This window comes from Monodelphis domestica, chromosome 2 (genome assembly GCF_027887165.1).
Source record: "Monodelphis domestica isolate mMonDom1 chromosome 2, mMonDom1.pri, whole genome shotgun sequence".
Taxonomy (NCBI): Eukaryota; Metazoa; Chordata; class Mammalia; order Didelphimorphia; family Didelphidae; genus Monodelphis; species Monodelphis domestica.
Window position 1 is genome coordinate 160,452,776 of NC_077228.1, and position 27,433 is coordinate 160,480,208.

Here is a 27,433-nt window from a genome sequence, read left to right on the forward strand (position 1 = left end):
GTCTTTTTGACCATTATCTCTTTGGGGTACAAACCCAGCAGTGCTATGGCTGGATCAAAGGGTAGACATTCTTTTATCACCCTTTGGGCATAGTTCCAAATTGCCTTCCAGAATGGTTGGATCACTTCACAACTCCACCAGCAATGAATTAATGTCCCTACTTTGCCATATCCCCTCCAGCATTCATTACTTTCCTTTGCTATCATGTTAGCCAATCTGCTAGGTGTGAGGTGATACCTCAGAGTTGTTTTGATTTGCATCTCTCTGATTATAAGAGATGTAGAACACTTCTTCATGTGCTTATTAATAGTTTTGATTTCTTTATCTGAAAACTGCCTATCCATGTCCCTTGCCCATTTATCAATTGGAGAATGGCTTGATTTTTTGTACAATAGATTTAGCTCTTTATAAATTTGAGTAATTAAACCTTTGTCAGAGGTTTTTATGAAGATTTTTTCCCAATTTGTTGTTTTCCTTCTGATTTTAGTTACATTGGTTTTGTTTGTACAAAAGCTTTTTAATTTGATGTAGTCGAAATTATTTATTTTACATTTTGTGACTCTTTCTATGTCTTGCTTGGTTTTAAAGTCTTTCCCCTCCCAAAGGTCTGACATGTATACTATTCTGTGTTTACCCAATTTACTTATGGTTTCCTTCTTTATGTTTAAGTCATTCACCCATTTTGAATTTATCTTGGTATAGGGTGTGAGGTGTTGATCAATTCCTAATCTCTCCCACACTGTCTTCCAATTTTCCCAGCAGTTTTTATTGAATAGTGGATTTTTGTCCCAAAAGCTGGGATCTTTGGGTTTATCATATACTGGCTTGCTGAGGTCTCTTGCCCCCAGTCTATTCCACTGATCCTCCTTTCTGTCTCTTAGCCAGTACCAAATTGTTTTGATGACTGCTGCTTTGTAATATAGTTTGAGATCTGGGACTGCAAGACCCCCCTCATTTGCGTTTTTTTCATTATTTCCCTGGATATCCTTGATCTTTTGTTATTCCAAATGAACATTGTTATGGTTTTTTCTAAATCAGCAAAGAAATATTTTGGGAGTTCCATGGGTATGGCACTAAATAGATAAATAAGTTTGGGTAGGATGGTCATTTTTATTATATTGGCTCATCCTATCCATGAGCAGTTAATGTTTTTCCAATTGCTCAAGTCTAGTTTTAGTTGTGTGGTGAGTGTTTTGTAGTTGTGTTCATTTTGTCTCGGGAGATAGATTCCTAGGTTTTTTATTTTGTCTAAGGTGATTTTGAATGGGATTTCTCTTTCTAGTTTTTGCTGCTGAGCTGTATTGGAGATATATAGAAAAGCTGATGACTTTTGTGGGTTTATTTTGTATCCTGCAACTTTGCTAAAGTTGTTGATTATTTCAATTAGCTTTTTGGTTGAATCTCTAGGATTCTTTAAGTAGACCATCATGCCATCTGCAAAGAGTGATAACTTGGTCTCCTCCTTGCCTATTTTAATGCCTTCAATTTCTTTTTCTTCTCTATATGCTACTGCTAGTGTTTCTAGTACAATGTCAAATAGTAGAGGTGATAATGGGCATCCTTGTTTCACTCCTGATCTTATTGGGAATGCATCTAGTTTATCCCCATTGCAGATGATATTAGCTGATGGTTTTAGATATATACTGTTTATTATTTTTAGGAATGACCCTTCTATTCCTATGCTTTCTAGTGTTTTTTATCTCTTCTTCCTCTATTTTCCAAGTCTGTCACCTTGTCAGTGAGATATTTTATGTTCTCTTCTAATTTCTTGATCTTTTGGCTTTGCTTTATTGATTCTTGCTCTTTTACCTGCTCGTTGTCTTCGAGTTGCCTAATTCTGACCTTTAAAGCCTGGTTTTCCTTTTCAGTTTGGTCAAACTGGTTTTGTAGATGCGTGAATTTCTTTTGCATTATTTCCCACTTTTCCTCCCAGAAGGCTTCCATCTTTTTGATCCTTTCCAATTCAAATTCTTCATGGGTTTGTGGAGAGTTTCCATTTCCTTTGGAAGGTTTCGGAGAATTTGCTTGTGTTTCCTCTTCTATCTCCTCTGTGTTTTGTATTTTTGCTCCATAAAATGTGTCCAAAGTCGCCCCCTTCTTCTTGTTTTTCTTGGAATTTGGGGGCTTTTGTGCTTCTGTGCAGTTTGCCATCTCTATCTGAGTGGGGAGGACTAGCTTTTCTTGTCTCTGTCTGGTGTTCAGAGGTTTTAGCCCTAGGCAGATTGTCCCTTCTATGTAGTTGTTGTTCTTTCTTCCCGGGGAATCCAGGAATTGCTGGTGTTTCTGTGTTACTGCCCTCCTCATTTCCCTCCCAATGCTTCTCTGTTGCCTTACTTCCACTCTCTGAGCCTGGCTGGGCCCTTTCCTCGGGGTGTTTGTTTCTGTGCCTTAGCTGGCCAGGAGAGCCAGCACTCTGAGGGGGGAGGGCTGTGGCTTCCCGGAGCTCTCAGGGCTCCTGATAAGATTAACTTTCTCTGGGTTGAACTGAGTATGCTTTGAGGCAGGGACCTTGAGACTCGGATGGAAGGATCCAGCCAGGGGGCTGTAGGCTCCCCCCATCTCTTTCTGTTTCCCTGCTGTCTGGGTGCCCCCTCGACTAGGTCAGGTTGTTTTCAGGATGTGGCCTTCAGAATAGCCGGCTCCCGAGGAGGCCCTTTTGCCAGCCCTGAGGGTTACTGTTGTTTCAGAGGACCCTGCTCTCTGAGGGGGGATGGGCCGTGGCTTCCTGGAGCTCTGAGGGCTGGTGATAGGATTAACCTCAGACTGAGTATGCCCTGAGGCAGGGACCTTCGGTGAGACTCAGATGGAAGTATCTGGTCAGGGGGCTACAGGCTCCTCCTGTCTCTCTCTGTTTCCCTCCCTGCTGTCTGGGTGCCCCCTCAACTGGGTCAGGTTGTTTTCAGGATGCAGCCTTCAGCTCCGAGGCCCTTTTGCCAGCCCTGAGGATTACTGTTGTTTCAGAGGACCCTGTTCTCTGAGGGGGGAAGGGGGGGGCGTGACTTCCTGGAGCTCCCAGGGCTCCTGATAGGATTAACCTCTGACTGAGTATGCCCTGAGGCAGGGACCTTCAGTGAGACTCAGATGGAAGGATCTGGTCAGGGGGTTACAGGCTCCCCTTCCCCCCCCCCCCCCCCCCCCCCCCCCGTCTCTCTCTGTTTCCCTGCTGTCTGGGTGCCCCCTCGACTGGGTCAGGTTGTTTTCAGGAAGCAGCCTTCAGGATAGCCAGCCCTGAGGCTCTGAGGTTCCCTCTGCTGCCTCGGACTCAGCGCTCTGGGTTGGGGGGATGGGTCCTGAGACCTTCCTTCTGCCTATCCCTTAGGTCCGAGTGATCTCATGTTCTGGCTTTTGGGGGGGCCGTACCTTTTGATCCAGATCCAGATCCAGGAGGAGGATTCCCAGGGTCTATTCTGTTTTTTATTTTGAATTTTGGTGCCTTAGGAGCATATAGTTTGAGTTCGGTAGGGAAAGGTTTCCGGAGATCTGAACTTTAGCTTTCTCTGAGCCGCCATTCTTGACCGGAAGTGCCCTCCTCTGCTGGATTTTCATCTAGGCCACAGCTTAGAAAGACAAAAGGTATTTCCCAAGGTTCTGTTCTGAGCTCTCTTCTCTCCTCCCTTTTTATTATTTTACTTGTTGATTTCAGCACCCATGAATTCCATTAACATCTTTATGCAGATGATTTTCAGCCTAATTTATTGAGCCCCCAACCCCTCTCCTCGACTTCAATTTACAATTGTCTATAAGACCTCTTCAGCTAAATATTCTATACAAATTTTAAATTCAACATACCCAAAACAGAATTATCTTTTCCAAAAAAAACCCTCACCTCTTAACTTCCCTAATACTGTGTAGGGCACCACTTTCCTTCTAAGCATCTAGCTTACAACCTACATGTTACCTTCAACTCCTCATACTCCCCCATCCACAAATCTAAGCTGTTCTGTGAATTCTATTTTCTTACTATCTCTCATATTATACATGTACTTCACTCTAGGTTACAAAACCATCACTGGCCCATATCACCTTGTACCTAGGCTATTAAAATAGGCTACTAGTAGGTCTCCTTGCTTCATGGCTCTCCCCCTCCAATCCATCATCCATTCAGCTATCAAGTGCAGATCCATCCATATCATCCAACTTTCTCTATTCGATGTCTTCATAATATCTCCAAGATAAAAATATAAATATGAAATCCTGTCTGTATGTTAAATCCTTTCATAAAATGGTCTCCTCCAACCCTTCCAGTATTCTTACACTTTACTCTAAGTACTCTGTGATCCAGTTGATGTTCTTAGCACAGGATACTTCATTTCCCAACTTTGAGCCTTTTTGTTGGCTATCATCCCCTAATATGGATTGTTCTTCCCTCTCACATTCATCCTCTACTTACCTATGCTTCCTTCAAGTTTCAGCTAAAAACCCATCTTCTGCAAAAAAACTTGATCCTAATTAATCCTATACTTTCCCTTTGAAGCTTTAAAACTTTATTTTATCTTAAATAGATCCTGTTTTTATGGTGTTTCCCCACACCCACTGGAATGTGAGCTCTTTGAGGACAGGAACTATTTTTGATTTTCTTTGCATTCCTAACACTTAGCACAGTACCTGGTACATGATAGATAATAAAATCCTAGTTGACTGATTAAGACAATTAGTCTTTTGAGGGTCACCTGGGTAGCTCAGAGGATTGAGAGTCAGGCAGAGAGAGAGACAAGAGGTCCTAGGTTCAAATCTGGCCTCAGGCACTTCCCAGCTATGTGACCCTGGGCAAGTCACTTCACCCCCATTGCCTAGCCCTTACCACTCTTCTGCCTTGGAACCAATTCCAAGACAGAAGGTTAGGGTTTAATAAAAAAAACTACTTGTTCTCTGCTTCCAGGTCAATGACATCAGCATTATCATTTTATTAAGGAATTCAAAGACCACTAAAGCCATAGTGCTTCACCATCTCAGCCAGTTGAAAATTCACTTTTTATAAAGCTTTACTCCTAAGGTGTTTCCTATTATATAGTTTCAATAATCATATAAAAGAATACAAAGTTATTTTATTTATCTTAACAGTATCAAAGATGAAGGTTGATTTAAAGGGAACTCAAAACAGTATCCACATTGCCATTACAAAGAAAGGAAACTATGATAGAGGATTTCCATGTAATGTTGCATAGTCACTTCATTATAGTTTCCCTTTTTCTAAGATAAGATGGTGATGGTTATGCCAGTCTCTACCTTATGGGAGCATAAAATTTAAAACAAACAAACAAAAAAACCTTTTAGAAATGATGTTGTTCTGTCCTTTTATTTCATGGATAAGGAAACTAAGGCCCTGAGAAGTTAAGTAATATAAAAGAATGATGAAGGGAGTAAGTACCAGAGTGGATTAGAGTCCAGGTCCAAAGATTCCAAATCCCACATTCTTTCTGTTACTATCTCACCAAGTTGTTGGGAGATTCTGCTATGCAATGCTTTAATTCTGCACACAATTGTTTTTAATTATGCATATAGTTAATCTTTTAACTGTATTTATATGCAATTGTCTGGGACTCCACCATCATTTCATCTCTGAGAGCCGGTGACTAGATAATCTTCAAATTCTTTTGTACCTAGTATTTTTAGGTGAATGTTCAATAACTTTTCAGATGATTTTTAAGGTTTCCTTAGAATGCTAATCATAGATGCTCTCTGCCCCCTCCTTTCCCCCATGAATTGAGCAGATAAATAATATACTTCCATTCAGCATCTTAAAGTCTAGATACCTCTAGACAGACAGCTAGGTGGCAAAATGGATAGTGCTAGACTTTTCAAATCTGACTTCAGATACTTTATAGCTGTATGACCCTGATCAAATCACTAAACCCTGTTTGCCTCAACTTTCTCATCTGTAATAGGAACTGGAGAATAAAATGGCAAACCACTCCAGTTTGCCAAGAAAACTCCAAATGGAATCACTTTGGACACCTACTGAAAATTACTCATCCACAACAAAAATCTCTTACTCACCTGAGATATTGATTACATCAGTTTTCATAGTAGACACTTAATATTTATTGACTGATTGAAACCAGACTAGAAATGGATAAATATTCCCTTAAAAAAAAGAAAGAAAATATAGCAATTATTATAAAATAGAAATAGAAATGAATTTGTCATTGATCAATAGAAAAATTCTAGATTATTTATGAACATTTAGAAAAGGTTGTAGTAAGCACTAAAACTCAACATGAATTCACTAAAACCAAGTCATAGCAAGCTAATTGCATGATTTTTCTTTTGATAGAGTTACTAATGTACCTACTCCTCCTCCAAATTGGATTAATATAGAAGAATAGGTTCCTGGAGAAAGATTACTTTGTGGATCACATTCTCATGGCTCAGGAGTCCTCAGTACTGGTACACTTACTCTTTAGTTACCAGCTAGGAGACACAAATAGCTCAAAGGAGAAGTATAGTAAGAGCTGTAGTTATATAACATTGTACCCATAAAATCCAGGTTCATTCTCCCACAAAGTCATTATATAAAGAAATATAATACATAGAAACACAAAAATACGGAGTCATTAGGAAGAGTGAGCACAAACTTAAGAGTGAACTAGTAGTAAGGCACACAGAGAATACATGTGACAAAGGCAATTCATTCATATCTCCAGAACTTTAGAGAGGGCCCTAGTGTTCTTTCTCTTCTTGTTGTATTATTTTCATGCTAGTCCCTACATTGGATCATTACCTTTGCTGGGGGAGGGGGAGGAGGGGGACAGGGTTGCTCAGTTAGGTACTCTGGGTTTGTTTTTTTTTTTCTGTAACTCAGCTCTCAACATCCAGAACTAATTCTCTTTTCTCTGCTGCCAGGGTTTATACTTCATGGAGTGATCTCCATTGGCTCAACTGTCTTCTCTTTCTGTTGGACAACATGTCTCTTATTGAGTGAGTAGATCTGCTCCTGGCAAATACGGGAGGGAGAGGGAAGATGAGGAAAGTCCCCTCTCCCCTGCTGCCATCTGATAGAGGAACAAGTCTTTCCACAAACCTATTTCCATCCTCAAATGACTTATAATTGGCAAACTGGCTTTCTAAGGATTGCCAAAGGCATCACAAATCTTCAGCCAGTAGCAAGCTTAGGGCCTTTCAGTTTCCCACCTCTTTACCTTTGCTCATGCTATTCCCTATGCCTGGAGATTTCCTTCCCATCCCATACCCCATTTTGCCTCTTAAACTCCTAACCATACTACACAGTCCAACTCAAAAGTCATCCCCCACCCCCAGCCTTCTTGAATCCTCTTTGTCATTAATGACCTTCCCCTTCCTTTAAGCTAAAGATAATTCTCTGTTTTGCAAATTTCACATCAACTAATTAACATTTACTGTTGTGCATTACAGCTTAAGTTTGTTTCTCTAGCCTCTACTATCTCCTACTAATATCCACCATGATTTCTTGTTGGATAAGATGTAGTAATGAGAGCTGGATGATAATAGTGTTCAATAAATTTGGACACACACAGGTTAAGGAGCTGTATCTTATCTAAACTTTGTTAACTCTCCAACTCACTACTACAAAGTATTATTGCCTACTACTTAGCATAGTGGGCATTAAAATGACAGTGATAGGGGGCAGAGTCAAGATGGCAGCCTAGAAGGAGCAGAAGTTCAGACCTCTGAATACACTTCCTAACTGATCACAAACTGAATACTCCCAGGGGACTGAAAAACAAACTTAGCAACAAGACAGAGCCGAGGAACCATCCTGCTGAACCTAATTCAAAAGGTACAACCCCCCCCCCCCCCCCGAAAAGCCGGAATCTGAGAATGCTCAGGTTTAAGGGGAAGACAGAAGGAAGGTCCCAGGACCCATTCCCCCTCCCAGCCAAAGTGCTGAGACTCCAGCAGCAGTGGGCAGGCAAAGGTGCTGGTCTGGAGGGCATACCTTGCGAGCAGGGCAGTGCCAAGTTCAGAGCATCCACCACAGATGGCGGGGAAGGAGCTAGAGAGGGAGCATAGACCTGACATCCTGGCCAGAGCTGTGGAGATTCTCCATATTTGCTCCAGCCTTCCAGGAAGTTTCTGACTCAGAGCACACCCAGCCCAACTAAGCTGAACTTAATCCCATCAAAAGTCTCCAGAACACAGGGAAGCCTAGGCTCCACACCCACCCTCATTGACTGCTGGACTTAATCCAATCAAAAGTCTCCAGAGGACAGGGAAGCTCAAACCCCAACAAACCTCCACCAGAGACTACAACAAGGGATCTCCTGTTAAAGCTCCAAGAGGGGAAACTGACAGAAGCCCCCAAAACCAAAAAAAATGAGAGGAGCAAGAGCACAGACAAATACAAGGCATAAAGAAGGGGTGAATTTGAGCAAACAACAGAAAAAGAAGAAAGAAACTACAAGAGACACTTCTACTCAGCAAACGGAACAGAGGGGAAGAGATCAGCAAACGACAAATCAGAAATCCCAGTGAATTGGATACAGGCTGTGGAAGAACTCAAAACACAATTAAGAGAGGCTGAAGACAATTGGGAAAAGAACTTAAAAATTAAAATAAGTCATCTGGAAACAGAGGCACTTGAAATAAACGAGAAAATAGTGTCTTGAAAGCCAATATCAACCAGCTAGAAAATGAGACAAAGGAGATGAAAGATGAGGCAAAGGAGATGAAAGACGAGGTAAAGAGGATGAAAGATGACTTTCAAAGAAAATCAGACCAGAAGGAAAAGGATGACCAAAAAGCCAGGGATGAAATCCAGTCTCTAAGAACCAGAATACAACAACTGGAATTAAGTGACCTCACAAGGCAGCAGGACACAATAAAACAAAACAAAAAGAATGAAAAAATTGAGGAAAATATGAAGCATCTCATTCACAAAACAGAGGATTTAGAAAATCGTTCAAGAAGAGACAATTTAAGAATCATTGGTCTACCAGAAGACCATGACAAAAGAAAAAGTCTGGACATAATACTACAGGAAATTATTCAGGAAAACTGCCCTGATATCCTAGAACAAGAGGGGAAAGTGGAGGTTGAAAGAATCCATAGATCACCTCCTGTATTTAATCCCCAACTGACAACACCCAGGAATGTTATAGCCAAATTCAAAAACTATCAGACTAAAGAAAAGATATTACAAGCTGCCAAGAAGAAGCCATTCAGATACCATGGAAACACAGTGAGGATAACTCAGAATCTGGCAGTATCCACACTGAAGGACCGAAGGGCATGGAATATGATATTCTGGAAAGCAAGGGAACTAGGTCTACAACCAAGAATCAAATACACATCAAAACTGACTATATTCTTACAGGGGGAAAGCCATTCAACACAATAGAAGAATTCCAAGCATTCTTGGAAAGAAAAGGCCAGACCTGAACAGAAAATTTGATGTCCAAGAACAGAACTCAAGAGAATCATCAAAAGGTAATTTAAAAAGAGGGGGAAAAGAAAAACAAAACAACAACAACAACAAAAATTTTTAAGAGACTCAATAAGTTAAAATGATATGTATATCTATAAGAAAAGAGGTCATTGGTAACTCTTAAAAGCTGTTCCTATCATCTAGGCAGCTAGAAGAATTACACTTAGAGGAAACAGTGACAAACTGTATAGGATGAAAGGACAAGACATAAATAGGTACATAAATATATGCATGTATAAATACATATACGTGTGTGTATGTGTGTATATATATATATATATGTATATATACAACCAGAGCAAAAAAAAAAAGAGGTTAATACTAAAAGAAATGGGAAAAGAAACAAATGGGATTAAATTTATATGTCACAAAGAAGTTCATGGCAGGAGGGGGGAGAACATCAATACACTGGAAGGGTAAAGAGGTTGGAGATAGGAAATACTCAACTCTTACGTGCTTTGAAACTGACCCAAAGAGCGAAGAACAATCCAATCCATTGGGGAAGAGAATAGATTTGCGCCCTATAGGGGAGTAGAAGGGGGGGAAATGGACTGGTGGGGAGGGAAGCAGTACAAGGGAGGGAGAGGGTGGGGGGAAATTTTAAAAAGACTACAGGGGAAAATAAGGGGGGAATAAGAAGGGAGGGGATAGAAAGGGAAGTAAAATAAGCGTGGGAACTAGGGGGACTGATTAAAAATAAAACATTGGTGTAGAAGGAAATAGTGAAAGAAGAAAAGGCAGGATTAGGAGTAGAAATCAAAATGCTGGGAAATATAAAGCTGGTAATCATAACACTGAATGTGAATGGAATGAACTCACCCATAAAATGCAATAGAATAGCAGCGTGGATTAGAATCCAAAACCCTACCATATGCTGTCTGCAAGAAACACACATGAGGAAGGTAGATACGCATAGGGTGAAAGTAAGAGGATGGAGCCAAATCTATTAGGCATCAACTGATAAAAAGAAGGCAGGAGTCGCAATCATGATATCTGACAAAGCCAAAGTAAAAATAAATCTAGTTAAAAGAGATAGGGAAGGTAATTACATCCTGATAAAAGGCAGTATAGACAATGAGGAAATATCTGTACTCAATATGTATGCACCAAATGGCATAGCATCCAAATTTCTAAAGGAGAAACTAGAGGAGCTCAAGGATGAAATAGATAGAAAAACTATGCTAGTGGGAGATCTGAACCTTCCTCTATCTGAACTAGATAAGTCAAACCAAAAAATAAATAAGAAAGAAGTGAGAGAAGCAAATGAAATCTTAGAAAAATTAGAGTTAGTAGACATGTGGAGAAAAATAAATAGGGACAAAAAGGAATACACCTTTTTTTCAGCAGCACATGGTACATTCACAAAAATTGACCATATATTAGGGCACAAAAACATTGCAAACAAGTGCAAAAGGGCAGAAATAATAAATGCAACCTTCTTAGACCACAGTGCAATGAAAATAATAATTAGTAAGGGTACATAGAGAGATAAATCAAAAATTAATTGGAAATTAAACAATATGATTCTCCAAAGCCAATTAGTTAAAGAACAAATCGTAGAAACAATTAATAACTTCATTGAAGAAAATGATAATGGTGAGACATCCTTTCAAAACCTATGGGATGCAGCCAAAGCAGTACTAAGGGGGAAATTTATATCCTTGAGTTCATATATAAACAAATTAAGAAGGGCAGAGGTCAATGAATTGGTCATGCAAATTAAAAAACTAGAAAGTGAACAAATTAAAAATCCTCAGATGAAGGCTAAATTAGAGATCCTAAAACTCAAAGGAGAAATCAATAAAATTGAAAGTCAAAGAACTATTGATTTAATAAATAAGACTAGAAGCTGGTACTTTGAAAAAACAAATAAAATAGACAAAGTACTAGTCAGTCTAATTAAAAAAAGGAAAGAAAAAAACCAAATTGACAGTATCCAAGATGAAAAGGGAGACCTCACCTCTAACGAAGAAGAAATTAAAGCAATCATTAAAAACTACTATGTCCAATTATATGACAACAAATATGGCAATCTAGGTGATGTGGATGAATACTTACAAAAATATAAATTGCCTAGACTAAAAAAGGAAGAAATAAACTACCTAAACAACCCCATATCAGAAAAAGAAATTGAACAAGCCATCAAAGAACTCCCTAAGAAAAAATCCCCAGATCCGGATGGATTCACAAATGAATTCTACCAAACATTCAAAGAATAATTAATCCTAATATTATACAAACTATTTGACAGAATAAGCCAAGAAGGGCTTCTACCAAATTCTTTTTATGACACAAACATGGTACTAATCCCAAAGCCAGGCAGGTTAAAAACAGAGAAAGAAAACTTTAGACCAATCTCCCTAATGAATATTGTAAACCTCAAATTTCCTTAGACTTATAATTGTTGGAAATTTCACCATTGGGATATTTCATACTTGGAAAATTTCTTACTGATAGTCTATTGGAATGGGAACCCCATTGGCATGGGAGGTTCTTTCTCTTCCCTTCTTAAGATTACTTTAGGACAGAGACCCTTTGCTGAACAATGGAAAGGACTTTGACCTATGCTTAAGCATAGAACAGGAATTTCTTTGAGTCTTGATTGATTTTAGAATTGATACAATGGGGGACTTCCGGGTAATCATGGCTGCAATCTAGACGCCGCACGCTTTCTCTCCCCAGCACCGAACGAAATAGACTACATCAAAGGAGCATAAAATCACCTTTGGAGGAACAGAAGGACTCCCCAGTACCCCACAGAGGCAAAGGTACGTGGGGCTTGAACATTTCAACACTAAAATAAGAAGGAAAAGCTTGCACAGAAAAGTGAACTGAGCCGCCCTTCCCCCACCCCACCTCCCCCACTAAACCAGAGTGAGCTACCTGAGCGCTCACCAGGACAGCGAGTGAGTGGGGAGCGTCTCTGTCTGGGGGGGCACTCCAGGGTCCTTGGGATCTGGCGACTGCCAGGAAAAAACGTCTCAGGGCGCTTTCACTGGAGAAGCCAGCGGACTTCGGGTGGGCTGCGCTGAACAAGGCGCGCTGATTATCTGGGCGGAGCTGAATACCTGGGCTCGGAGGCTGGGAAGAACTAGTCTGAAGCAACCTAAATTCACAGAAAAACCGCTCTTATAACCCAGACCCCAGACCAAAAAGGAAAGGGGAAATAAAACCACCAAAGGGATGGCTCACATGGCCCAAAATCAAGCCTCCAGGAAGAAAGGGAAAAAAGTGACTATTGAAAACTTTTATGGTGGAAGTACCCAAGGAAAAGAGGAGAATGAAGAGGAAATCCAAAAAAATTCAGAACACGCCTCCCAAAATGGAAACTATCAACAAGCTCTGGAAGATCTCAAACTGGAACTTATCCAAAAGATGGAAACCTTCTGGAAAGAAAAATGGGAGAAAGAGATCAGCTGTCTGACAGATAAGACTGCTCAATTGGAAAAAGAACTCGAAGCATCCAATACAAGGGCAGACAAGGCTGAAAAGCAAATCCAGTCCCTAATGACCAGAATCAAGCACCTAGAAGAAAGTGAGATGATAAAACAGCAAGAATCAATAAAGCAAACCCAAACAATTAATGAATTGGAAGAAAACATAAAATATCTCACTGAGAAGGTCACGGACCTGGAGAACAGAGGAAGACGAGAAAATCTCCGTATCATTGGTCTCCCAGAAAAACCAGAGGTAAACAACAAATTGGATTTTATTCTAGAGGAGATTATAAAAGAAAATTGCCCCCACGTTCTGGAGCAAGGGGGCAAAATAGAAATAGAAAGGATTCATAGAACACCTTCTATACTAAATCCCCAAAAGACAACGCCTAGGAATGTAATTGCCAAATTCAAGAGCTTCCAAGTAAAGGAGAAAATCCTACAAGAAGCCAAGAAGAAGAGCTTCAGATATAAGGGGGCTCCCATAAGGATCACACATGACTTAGCGGCTAACACACTAAGAGACCGCAAAGCATGGAACACGATATTTAGAAAGGCAAGAGAGCTGGGTCTCCAACCAAGAATCAACTACCCAGCAAAACTGACTATATACTTCCAGGGGAAAGTATGGGCATTCAACAAAATAGAAGATTTCCAAGCATTTGCTAAGAAAAGACCAGAGCTCTGTGGAAAGTTCGATATCCAAGCACAGAAAGCAAGAGAAACATGAAAAGGTAAATATGAAAGAAAGGGAAAAGGAGATAAATCTTATCTTTCTCTTTAAGTCAAACTCTCTTCTATAAGGACTACATTTACATCTAATTATATATATTAATATGTGGGGAAAATGTTTTGTGTAACTCTCATAAATTGTATCATCATAAGAGTAGTTAGAAGAAACATGCATAGGGAAAGATTGGGGAATCAAGAAGATTTGGGGAAAGTTGGGGCAAAAAAAGGAAAAGGGAGGGGGGAACCATGATAATACTAAGATTAACTTCAAGAAATAGGGGGGGAATCAATAGAATAAACTTTCCCATATAAAGATACACATGGGAAGGGGAGGGGAAGAACTCTCATATGAGAAGGAGAGGAAGAGAGCGTGAAGTGGAAGTACTTAAACCTTACTCTCAGTGAAATCAAATCTGAGAGGGAAGAACATCTAGATCCAGTGGGATCCTGAATTCTATCTTATCCATTAGGGCAAGAAAGAAAGGAAAATTAAGGAGGGGGAGGGGGGAGGGAGTACAAAAAGGGAGGGAAGGAGAGGGGGGAGGGGAAGGGAGCATAAAAAGGGAGGGGCTAGAAAGGGAAGCATCTCAAGGGAGGGGACTAGGGGGACTGACCTAAAGTAAATCACTGGTTCAAAAGGAGAAAGCTAAAGAAGAAAGGTCAGAACTAGGGGAAGACATCAAAATGCCAGCGAATCCACAAATAACAATCATAACTTTGAACGTGAATGGGATGAACTCACCCATAAAACGCAGACAAATAGCAGATTGGATTAGAACACAAAACCCTACCATATGTTGTCTTCAAGAAACACATATGAGACGGGTTGACACTCACAAGGTTAGAATTAAAGGTTGGAGTAAGACCTTTTGGGCCTCAACCGATAGAAAGAAGGCAGGAGTTGCAATCATGATATCTGACAAAGCCAAAGTACAAATAGACCTGATCAAAAGGGACAGGGAAGGTAAATATATTCTGCTAAAAGGAAGTATAGACAATGAGGAAATATCACTAATCAACATGTATGCACCAAATGGTATAGCATCCAAATTTTTAATAGAGAAACTAGGAGAATTGAAGGAGGAATTAGACAGTAAAACCATATTAGTGGGAGACTTGAACCAACCACTATCAAATTTAGATAAATCAAATCAAAAAATAAATAAGAAAGAGGTAAAAGAGGTGAATGAAATCTTAGAAAAATTAGAATTAATAGACATATGGAGAAAAATAAATAGGGACAAAAAAGAATACACCTTCTTTTCAGCACCACATGGCACATTCACAAAAATAGATCATACACTAGGTCATAGAAACATGGCACTTAAATGCAGAAAAGCAGAAATATTAACTGCAGCCTTTTCAGATCACAAGGCAATTAAAATATTGATCGGCAAGGGTACATGGAGACCCAAATCAAAAATTAATTGGAAATTAAATAACATGATACTCCAAAATCGGATAGTTAGAGAAGAAATCATAGAAACAATTAACAATTTCGTTGAAGAAAATGACAACGGCGAAACATCCTTTCAAACCTTATGGGATGCAGCCAAGGCACTTTAGAGGAAAATTCATATCCCTGAGTGCATATATTAACAAATTAGGGAGGACAGAGACCAAGGAATTGGAAATGCAAATCAAAAAACTTGAGAATGAGCAAATTAAAAACCCCCAGAAGAAAACCATACTAGAGATCCTAAAAATTAAGGGAGAAATTAATAAAATAGAAAGTGACAGAACTATTGAGCTAATAAACAAGACTAGAAGCTGGTACTTTGAAAAAACAGACAAAATAGACAAAGTACTGGTTAATTTAATTAAAAAAAGGAAAGAAGAAAGGCAAATTAATAGCATCAAGGATGAAAAGGGGGATCTCACCTCAAATGAAGAGGAAATTAAGGCAATCATTAAAAACTACTTTGCCCAACTATATGGCAATAAATTTACCAATCTAGGTGATATGGATGAATATTTACAAAAATATAAATTGCCTAGACTAACAGAAGAAGAAATAGTTTTCTTAAATAATCCCATATCAGAAATTGAAATCCATCAAGCCATCAAAGAACTGCCTAAGAAAAAATCCCCAGGGCCTGATGGATTCACCAGTGAATTCTATCAAACATTCAGAGAACAGTTAACCCCAATATTATACAAACTATTCGACATAATAAGCAAAGAGGGAGTCCTACCAAACTCCTTTTATGACACAAGCATGGTACTAATTCCAAAGCCAGGCAGGCCAAAAACAGAGAAAGAAAACTATAGACCAATCTCCCTAATGAATATAGATGCAAAAATCTTAAATAGGATACTAGCAAAAAGACTCCAGCAAGTGATTAGAAGGGTCATCCACCATGATCAAGTAGGATTCATACCAGGGATGCAGGGCTGGTTCAACATTAGGAAAACTATCCACATAATTGACCACATCAACAAGCAAACCAACAAGAATCACATGATTATCTCAATAGATGCAGAAAAAGCCTTTGATAAAATACAACACCCATTCCTACTAAAAACACTAGAAAACATAGGAATAGAAGGGTCATTCCTAAAAATAATAAACAGTATATATCTAAAACCATCAGCTAATATCATCTGCAATGGGGATAAACTAAATCCATTCCCATTAAGATCAGGAGTGAAACAAGGATGCCCATTATCACCTCTATTATTTGACATTGTATTAGAAACACTAGCAGTAGCAATTAGAGAAGAAAAAGAAATTGAAGGCATCAAAATAGGCAAGGAGGAGACCAAATTATCACTCTTTGCAGATGACATGATGGTCTACTTAAAGAATCCTAGAGATTCAACCAAAAAGCTAATTGAAATAATCAACAACTTTAGCAAAGTTGCAGGATACAAAATAAACCCACATAAGTCATCAGCATTTCTATATAATTCCAACACAGCTCAGCAGCAAGAACTAGAAAGAGAAATCCCATTCAAAATTACCCAAGACAAAATAAAATACTTAGGAATCTATCTCCCGAGACAAACACAGGATCTATATGAACACAACTACAAAACACTTTCCACACAACTAAAACTAGACTTGAACAATTGGAAGAACATTAACTGCTCATGGGTAGGACGAGCCAATATAATAAAAATGACCATCCTACCCAAACTCATCTATCTATTTAGTGCCATACCCATGGAACTCCCAAAAATTTTTTTTACTGATTTAGAAAAAAACATAACAAAGTTCATTTGGAAGAACAAAAGATCAAGGATACCCAGGGAATTAATGAAAAAAAATACAAAGGAAGGGGGTCTTGCAGTCCCAGATCTCAGACTATATTATAAAGCAGCGGTCATCAAAACAATTTGGTACTGGCTAAGAGACAGAAAGGAGGATCAGTGGAATAGACTGGGGGCAAGCAACCTCAGCAAGACAGTATATGACAAACCCAAAGATCCCAGCTTTTGGGACAAAAATCCACTATTTCATAAAAACTGTTGGGAAAATTGGAGGACAGTGTGGGAAAGATTAGGCTTAGATCAACACCTCACACCCTACACCAAGATAAATTCAAAATGGATGAATGACTTGAACATCAAGAAGGAAACTATAAGAAAATTAGGCGAACACAGAATAGTATACATGTCAGACCTTTGGGAAGGGAAATACTTCAAAACCAAGCAAGAATTAGAAAGAATTACAAAATGCAAAATAAATAATCTGGATTACATCAAATTAAAAAGTTTTTGTACAAACAAAACCAATGTAACCAAAATCAAAAGGGTAGCAACAAATTGGGAAACAATCTTCATAAAAACCTCTGACAAGGCTTTAATTACTAAAATTTATAAAGAACTAAATCAATTGTACAAAAAATCAAGCCATTCTCCAATTGACAAATGGGCAAGGGACATGAACAGGCAATTCTCAGCCAAAGAAATCAAAACTATTAATAAGCACATGAAAAAGTGCTCTACATCTCTTATAATCAGAGAGATGCAAATCAAAACAACTCTGAGGTATCATCTCACACCTAGCAGATTGGCTAACATGACAGCTATGCAAAGTAATGAATGCTGGAGGGGATGTGGCAAAGTGGGGACATTAATTCATTGCTGGTGGAGTTGTGAATTGATCCAACCATTCTGGAGGGCAATTTGGAACTATGCCCAAAGGGCGATAAAAGACTGTCTGCCCTTTGATCCAGCCATAGCACTGCTGGGCTTGTACCCCAAAGAGATAATGGACAAAAAGACTTGTACAAAAATATTCATAGCTGCGCTCTTTGTGGTGGCCAAAAATTGGAAAATGAGGGGATGCCCCTCAATTGGGGAATGGCTGAACAAATTGTGGTATATGTTGGTGATGGAATACTATTGTGCTAAAAGGAATAATAAAGTGGAGGAATTCCATGTGAACTGGAACAACCTCCAGGAAGTGATGCAGAGCGAAAGGAGCAGAACCAGGAAAACATTATACACAGAGACTGATACATTGTGGTACAATCGAAGGTGATGGACTTCTCCATAAGTATGAATGCAATTTCCCTGAACAATCTGCAGGGATCTAAAAAAAAAATACTACCCACAAGCAGAGGATAAACTGTGGGAGTAAAAACACCGCTGAAAAGCAACTGCTTGACCACAGGGTTGGAGGAGATAAGACTGAGGAGAGACTCTAAATGAACACTATAATGCAAACTCCAACAACAGGGAAATGGGTTCGAGTCAAGAACACATGTGATAACTAGTGGAATCATGCGTCGGCTATGGGAGAGGGAAAGGCGGGGGGGGGGGGGGGGGGGGGGAGGGGAGGAAAAGAAAACGATCTTTGTTTCCAGTGAATAATGTATGAAAACGACCAAATAAAATAATATTAAAATTAAAAAAAAAAAGAATTGATACAATGGAGATACTTGGAATAAATCTCCACCCTATTCAGTCCTAATAGGATTGAGTAAGGGCTGCAGCCTAGATCAAAATTTAATTATTCCAATCTCTACCATACTCAACTTAACAGGATTTAGAAAGGGCTGTAACAAAGGAGTAAAGATTTAATCATTTGAAAAAGATGACCTTCAACAGACATGTGCAAAAGCCAGAAACCTCTGGGCGGTCCTGGGTTAAGCGAGAGCCTCCATTGACAGGGAAATTGATGAAGAGTGATTGGTAGATGTGAGGACTGAGGGGAGGCAACTTGGATGGTTTCCTTAAAGATAGGAGGGTCTGGAGACTCGGGGAGGGGGGTTGAGTTTTTGGTCGGTGGTTCCTGGGCTCTGGGGAAGCTTGCTCTGAAGGAAGCTGAAGGTGGGGGCCTCTGAGACTGTTTCTCCATTTTGGACACGTGAGTAATAGGGACTGATCTCTTTTCTTTGCCCCAGCTATCTAAGGGCTTGGGCCTTTTGGCCCAGCCTAAACAGAAGGGGTATTTAAGCCCTATTCCCTTCTCTCCCCTTTCTCTCTCTCTCTATATCTCTAATTCCTTTCTTGCTCCTATTGTAATTAAACTCCAAAAAAGGCTGACGGCTGACTTGAGTTTTTCATTTAGGAATTACATAGCTGATTCCTTGGCGACCTTAAATTAATATATATCAGTCTTTTAAAGTGATTCCCTTGTAACAATATAGATGCAAAAATCTTAAATAGGATACTAGCAAAAAGACTCCAGCAAGTCATCATAAGAGTTATCCACTATGATCAGGTAGGATTCATACCAGGAATGTAAGGATGGTTCAATATCAGGAAAACTATCCACATAATTGACCATATTAACAAGCAAACCGACAAAAATCACTTGACTATCTCAATAGATGCAGAAAAAGCCTTTGATAAAATACAACACCCATTCCTATTGAAAACACTAGAAAGTTTAGGAATAGAAGGGCCTTTCCTAAAAATAATAAACAGTATATATCTAAAACCATCAGCAAACATCATCTGCAATGGGGATAAACTCAAAGGCTTCCCAATAAGATCAGGAGTAAAACAAGGATGCCCATTATCACCTTTATTATTTAATATTGTACTAGAAACACTAGCAGAAGCAATTAGAGAAGAAAAAGAAATTGAAGGTATTAAAACTGGCAATGAGGAGACCACGCTGTCACTCTTTGCGGATGATATGATGATTTACTTAAAGAATCCTAGAGAATCAACCAAAAAGCTAGTCGAAATAATCAACAACTTTAGCAAAGTTGCAGGATACAAAATAAACCCACATAAGTCATCAGCATTTCTATATATCTCCAACCCACTTCAGCAGCAAGAATTAGAAAGAGAAATTCCATTTAAAGTCACCAGAGACAATATAAAATACCTAGGAATCTATCTACTGAGACAAACACAGGAACTATATGAACACAACTACTACAAAACACTCTCCACACAATTAAAACTAGGTCTAAACTATTGGGAAAACATTGATTGCTCATGGGTAGGATGAGCTAACATAATAAAAATGACCATCCTACCCAAACTTATCTATCTATTTAGTGCCATACCCATTGAACTTCCAAAAAACTTTTTTTACTGAATTAGAGAAAACCATAACAAAGTTCATTTGGAAGAACAAAGGATCAAGGATATCCAGGGAAATCATGAAAAAAAAATACAAAGGAAGGTGGCCTTTCAGTCCCAGATCTCAAACTATATTACAAAGCAGTGGTCATCAAAACAATTTGGTACTGGCTAAGAGACAGAAAGGAGGATCAGTGGAATAGACTAGGGGTAAATGACCTCAGCAAGACAGTCTATGACAAACCCAAAGACCCCAGCTTTTGGGACAAAAATCCACTATTTGATAAAAACTGCTGGGAAAATTGGGAGACTGTGGAAGAGATTAGGTTTGGATCAACACCTCACACCCTACACCAAGATAAACTCAGAATGGGTGAATGACTTGAATATAAAGAAAGAAACTATAAGTAAATTAGGTGAACACAGAAGAGTATATATGTCAGATCTTTGGGAAGGGAAAGATTTCAAAACCAAGCAAGACATAGAAAGAGTCACAAAATGTAAAATAAATAATTTTGACTACATCAAATTTAAAAGTTTTTGTACAAACAAAACCAATGTAACTAAAATTAGAAGGGAAGCAACCAATTGGGAAACAATCTTCATAACAAAAACTTCTGACAAAGGTCTAATTACTCAAATTTATAGAGTTAAACCAGTTGTACAAAAAAAATCAAGCCATTCTCCAATTGAAAAATGGGCAAGGGACATGAATAGGCAGTTTTCAGTTAAAGAAATCAAAACTATTAATAAGCACATGAAGAAGTGTTCTAAATCTCTTATAATCAGAGAGATGCAAATCAAAACAACTCTGAGGTATCACCTCACATCTAGCAGATTGGCCAACATGACAGCAAAGGAAAGTAATGAATGCTAGAGGGGATGTTGCAAAGCGGGGACACTAATTCATTGCTGGTGGAGTTGTGAATTGATCCAACCATTCTGATGGGCAATTTGGAACTGTGCCCAAAGGGTGATAAAAGACTGTCTGCCCTTTAATCCAGCCATAGCACTGCTGGGTTTGTACCCAAAGAGGTAATAAGGAAAAAGACTTGTTCAAGAATATTCAAAGCTGTACTCTTTGTGGTGGCAAAAAATTGGAAAGTGAGGGGATGCCCTTCAATTGGGGAATGGTTGAACAAATTGTGGTATATGTTGATGATGGAATACTATTGTGCTAAAAGAAATAATAAAGTGGAGGAATTCCATGGAGACTGGAACAACTTCCAGGAAGTGATGCAGAGTGAAAGGAGAAGAACCAGGAGAACATTGTACACAGAGACTGATACATTGTGGTACAATCGAAGGTAATGGACTTTTCCATTAATGGCAATGCAATGTCCCTGAACAATCTTCAGGGATCTATGAGAAAAAACACTATCCACAAGCAGAGGACAAACTGTGGGAGTAAAAACACCAAGGAAAGGTAACTGCTTGACTACAGGGGTGGAGGGGGAATGATTGAGGAGAGACTCGAAATGAACACCCTAATGCAAAAACCAATAACATGGAAATGAGTTCGGATTGAGGACACATGTGATACCCAGTGGAATCGTGAGTCGGCTAGGGGAGGGGTGGCTGGAGAGGGTGGAGAGGAAAAGAAAATGATCTCTGTTTCCAATGAATAATGTATGAAAATGACCAAATAAAATAATGTTTAAAAACTAAAAAAAAATAACAGTGATCCAAGTATGTTAGGTGAAAAAGCATATTCTACCATGATCCAACAACAGAACTAGAAGTGTCCAGAAAAGGGCTAGATGCTTATCTCCAAGGGTCATTGCATTAGGGATTCCTGTACTGAATGAGACTTTGGACTAGATGAGATCACAGTAGGCTCAGGACTCAGTTTGGTTTCAATCTTTGGATAGCAAGGATTCCCTCCTCACCTTCACCTCCTTCCATTCTATTATTGGTGCTGGTATCCACCAGTATGGATCACTCCTCAGTGAATTCTATAAGATAGACAGAAAATGTAAGATTTTTTATCAGGTTCATCTATAGAGGAACATATGCCAAAATTTTATCTCAGGGGAACTTGCCAAGCACATAGTATGTACTCAGTATGAATTTGTTGATGATGATGAAAAGTCAAGCAGGATTAAGAAAAAAAAAACTTTAAAAAAATGTTTAACTAATACCTTTGAGGACATTAGTAACAGTAAGAACTATAGTGATTAAATGAAATAATATTTGTAAAGTACATAGCATAGTGCCTAGCACACAGTAGGTGCTTAATAAATGTTTATTTTCTTCTCTTTCTGACCTAAGACATAAGGTCGTAATTCTTGAGCTAGAAGAAATGTTAAAAATAATCTGTTCCCACACAGTCATTTTACAGGGATGGTAACTGAAGGTCAGAGAGGTTTAATAACTTACCCAAAGTCACAGAAGCAAAGAACATGTCCAAATGCCATACCTAGGTCCTTTGCTTCCAGATCCAGTGTTCTTTCCAAAAGACCACCCATCAGCTTTGACCAAGACTGCAATGGCAGAGCAAATAACACATGGACCTTTAAATCATATATATGACTATAACTTTTAATCTGGGGTCTTTAAACTTTTAGAAAGGGATATTTATTATTTATGAACACAATAAGATCTTCAACAGAGAGGAGCCAACATTCTCTTTTTATGAACTTCCCCATAATTCACAGGTTATTTAAGCATTATCCATCTAACAATGATATCCAAGTGCTAAGCAAGTCATGTGGACAGCCTTATCATTTCCTTTTCTTGACAAGGTGACTAAACCAACAGATGAGGGAAATGCCATATAGATAGATATCTAGAATCCAGAAAAGCATTTGATAAGTCTCCTCTGACATCTTTCTTTTAAAAACCTTAATCTTCCATCTTAGAATCAATATTGTGCATTGTTTCCAAAGCAGAACAGTAATGGCTATGTAATTCAGGTTAAGTGACTTGCCCAGGGTCACATAGCTAGGAAGTATCTGAGGCCAAATTTGAATCCAGGACTTCTATTTCTGGACCTGGCTATCAGTCTACTGAGCTACCTTAGCTTTCTCCCTCTCGTGATATCTTGATGGACAAGATGTAGTCATGAATGCAAGTGATAATATATAATTATATAATCTAGTTATCACTCTTTGGAACAAGTTTGAATGACTTACTTATACTTAGGCTTAAGCCTTAATCTGTCCTTAGGAGGAAGCTTGTTATAGAACCATGATGATGAACCTATGACATGCATGTCAGCATTGACACACGTAGCCATTTTCATGACATTTTTCCACATGTGGGCTCAGCATGCCTCAGGTCATGGAAGCTGCTGGGGGAGACACATGTCCTGGCCTGGGTGGGTGGGGGCCAAGAGGTTGGGACGTGTGGGACTCCAGGGGGTAGGGGGAGAAACATGAGCAAGGAAGGAGTAAGCACAGGCAGGCAGCTGGTAGGTGGAAGATGCTGGTCCCAGCACTCTCCCCTTCCCCTACCCACCCCCACCCCCCTCTGGCCCACGTGCAATGGAGGAGAGCCTGGAACCAATTAGCAGACACTTTTAACACCCTGAAAAATATAGTAATGGCTTTACTCATAATTTTTCCCTCTATGCACTTTTGTGAGACCTTATTCACAGTGTTAAATAATATCAAAACCAACAAAAGAAACAGATTGATAGATGAAGTTAGTAGCGCTTGCTTGGGTTTGAAGTGTACAAAATACCAACCATCAACTGAAGATTTAGCCAATGAAATTCAGCAACAAAAAAAATCACTAATAGGCAGATTAGTTAAAGAATTCCCCCTCCCCCTCACTTATCTTACCTCATGGCACCCCAAACAAGTTAAATAATATCAAGACCAATGAAAGAAACTGACTGACAGATGAACAAAGAAGTCACTAAGCAGGTAAATTAAATAAATAATTTTTGGTTTATTAAATACAGTTATATATTACAATTATACATTTTTGTTATTTAAACCATAAATATTGCAAAATTATGGGTTTTTTTCTCAAAGTGACACACCACTTGAGTTATGCTTGTTTTTTTGGCAAATTTTGACAGACTAAGATCAAAAGGTTGCCCATCACTGTTATAGATTGAGACCTAAGTTTACAATCAGGAAGATAAGATTAAGGCCTTTCTCTTATACATGTGGGCTCTCTGACTCTGGGTAAGTCACAGCTTCTCAGTGCCCCTAGTCAACTTTCTTTAAAAAAAATTTAGAGCAGCAAGATGGTTCAGTGGATAGAATGCTAGTCTTGGAGTTAGGTGGACCCATGTTCAAATCTGTCCTTAGAAACTTCCTAGCTGTGTGACCCTTGGTGTCACTTAACTCCATTTGGCTAGCCCTTAGCTTTTTGTTCCAGAACATTACTAAGACAAAGTAATAGTTTAAAAAATATTTTATTTTTCCCAAGTATAAGCATTTATTTTCTTTCCCTCTCATTCCTCCCTCCATTAACAATAAGAAGAAAATTAAAACCCTTATAGAAATAAACATAATTAAAAATCCTTTCACTGGCCATATCCAAATATTTATGACTCATTCAGCATTTTAAGTCTATCACCTTTCTGGAAGGAGAGGTGCAATGTTTCTTTGTCCCCCAGAATTGTGGTTAATAATTGCATTGAACTAAGTCATCAAGTCTTTAAAAATAATTTTTATTTATAGTGATATGGTAATGTAAATCATTCTCTTCCACTCAATTAATTAATTAATTAATTAATAATAGTTAGCACTTGTATAGCACTTAAAGTTTTACAAAGGATTTTACAAATGCTATCTCATTTTAGTCTCACAACAGTCCTGGAAGGTTATTTTTATTATTATGCCCATTTTATAGATGAAGCAACTGAGACAAAGGTTAAGTGACTTGCCAAAGGTGTCAGCTAGTAAGTGTCTGAGGTAGGACTTGAACTCAAATCTTCCTGACTTTCAGTCCAGCACTATATCCACTGAACCACTTGGTACACAGGTCTTCCCTGGCTTGAAATTGTCCCCTTTTGCCATTTTTTATGGCATAGTAACATTCTATTATATTCTATCATTATGAAAAGGACCATTATAAATATTTTTGGTATCTATGGACCATCTTTCTTTTTCTTTAATCTCATGAGATATAGGCCTGTTAGTAGCATGATTGGGCCCAACCATTTGTATAGTTTAATAATGTTTTGGCATAGTTCTAAATTGCCTTCTGGAATGGCTGGGCCAAATCATAGCTCCAATGGCAGTGTGTTAGTGAGACTGTTTTCCTCCAACATTCATCATTTTCATATTATCTTTTCTAATCTAACAGCTTTAAAGAAGAAACTCAGAGTTTATTTTGCATTTCTCTACTGCTGATTTGAAATGTGTTTTCATAGGGTTGCTGTTAGCTTGAATTTCTTCCTTTGAAAACTAATCAGGCAACACTCTTAAGATTCTAGCAACCGCTAAAGAATTGGTAGGAAGAATTTCCTCATAGAGAGTACTCCATGCCCCAAAAGAATCCCAGATCCCTTTAACAACAACAACAACGAATATCCTTATTGGGACTAGGTTACTTTGTTGTATAATCTTCTTCCATTACCTTTCCAGGTTGTATGGCTCAAATGAGAATATGCATGTAAAAAGTGCTTTGCAAACTCTAAAGTATTCTCCAAGTATCAATTATTATTTTGATTATTAATCTTCTGTTGTTATTCAGTCATTCACTCTTGACTGACTCTTCATGACCCAGAAGACACACACCAATATTGTCTGTAAGATTTTCACAGCAAAGATAACTAGAGTGGTTTGCCATTTCCTTCTCCGGAGCATTATGGTAAACAAAGGTGAAGTGACTTGCCCTGTCACACAGTTAGTAAGTGTCTGAGGCCAAATTTTAATTCATGTCTTCTTGATTCCAGCCCCAGTCTGACTTTATCCACCAAGTCACCTACTTGCCTCCTTATTATCTTCTACATATTTTTTTTTAAATCTCAATTGGTCAATAAATTCTCTTGGCATTCACATCAGGCTCTTAAGATAGGTCCCCAATTATTCATCATTTGAATAGTTTGTGTCGGCAGAATTTCATTCTTCCCATAATCTCCTTGGGACAATTTAGAATTATGGCCATTGTGCAATACCTATCCCTTCTTTGTATTATTGAGTAGCATCCCATAAAATTTCAAGATTGGAAGAGTGGGCTGAAGCCATAAGAGGATATCGACTCCTGTCAATACTTACTTTGAAGGTCCTATGAACTTGGACTCTCCCTCTGCTAGTACATAACATAGTCCTTTCAGGTAAGGTCTTTTACGGTGTCTGTCTGTAAATACCTACAGTTACCCACCATCCTGGAGGCCTTTTTCTGGTTTTTGAAAGTGCTTCAGAGATACTTGAACAACTCTGCCTATCCATTTGTTATCATTCATTCAGTCTCTGTACCAGACCAGTACACCTTCCTCTTCACTTATGCATGGCCTGGTTGATGTTTGCAGACTTACTTCTCACACACAGATCATGGTAGGCTCAGAAATTTCTAATTTCTCTGATACCCACAAGGCTTCTAAATGATGTTTGTGCCTCTGCCTGGCACACTCTCTCTGCCCCTTTTCTGAAATCTTTCCTCCTGGAACTGTCCATACTATAATTTTCTATCCTGGAAACTTTGAGCTCCATGCTCTATTTAAAGAGATCTTCCTAGGAAGCCTGGTTAGGTTGTGTCCCTGTAATTTTCTTTGCTTGTGACATCAGAAACAGGTAACCAATGGACATGCCTAAGTAGAAAACTGCCCCTCCCCCTATAAAATTCCATGGTTCTCAGCTATATAACTGTCCTTAAGGGTTTATCTTCAAGATCTTTCATATTCCTTCCAACTGTGAAATTCTGTTATTTTATGATTCGTATTTACAAAATTCAGTGTGTTCTATCTATTCCTTCCCATAAGGGAAAAAATCTGATCTGCAATCCAAGAGGTCACAAAGAAAATCCAGTAGACCACTCCTTTTTAGAATTTTATCATGATATAGAGGAAAGTATGCTAGGGTAAGGAAAACCTAGATTAAAATCCCTTTCCTGGTACTTATTCTTTGGAGGAAAGTCACAGAATTTTTGAACCCCCATTTACTCACCTATAAAATAGGGAAAATAATACTACCAACTGCCCAGAGACTCAAATTGAGAGATTCAAATGAAATAATATGTATAAGAACACTTTTCTTTTTTTCCTTTTTTTATTTAGAATATTTTCCATAGTTACATGATTCATGATCCCCCCCACTCTTCCTTTCCCCCTCCCGAAACCAACAAGCAATTCCACTAGGTTATACATGTATCATTGTTCAAAAACTATTTCCATGTTATTCATATATGCAGTAGAGTGATCTTTTAACAGCAAAACCCCAATCATATCCCTATCACCCTACATGATCAATCA

At 38.7% G+C, this 27,433-nt stretch overlaps 1 long non-coding RNA gene across 1 annotated transcript; it reads right to left on the reverse strand.

The window, feature by feature from the left end:
• Positions 1-20,765: 20,765 nt before the first annotated feature.
• On the reverse strand, positions 20,766-26,695 carry LOC103094350 (uncharacterized). Its single transcript, XR_461872.3, has 3 exons — positions 26,241-26,695; positions 22,441-22,544; positions 20,766-22,016 (listed from the first exon to the last, which is right to left on the reverse strand). It is a non-coding gene; the product is annotated as an uncharacterized LOC103094350 (long non-coding RNA).
• Between the last annotated feature and the right edge of the window lie 738 nt (positions 26,696-27,433).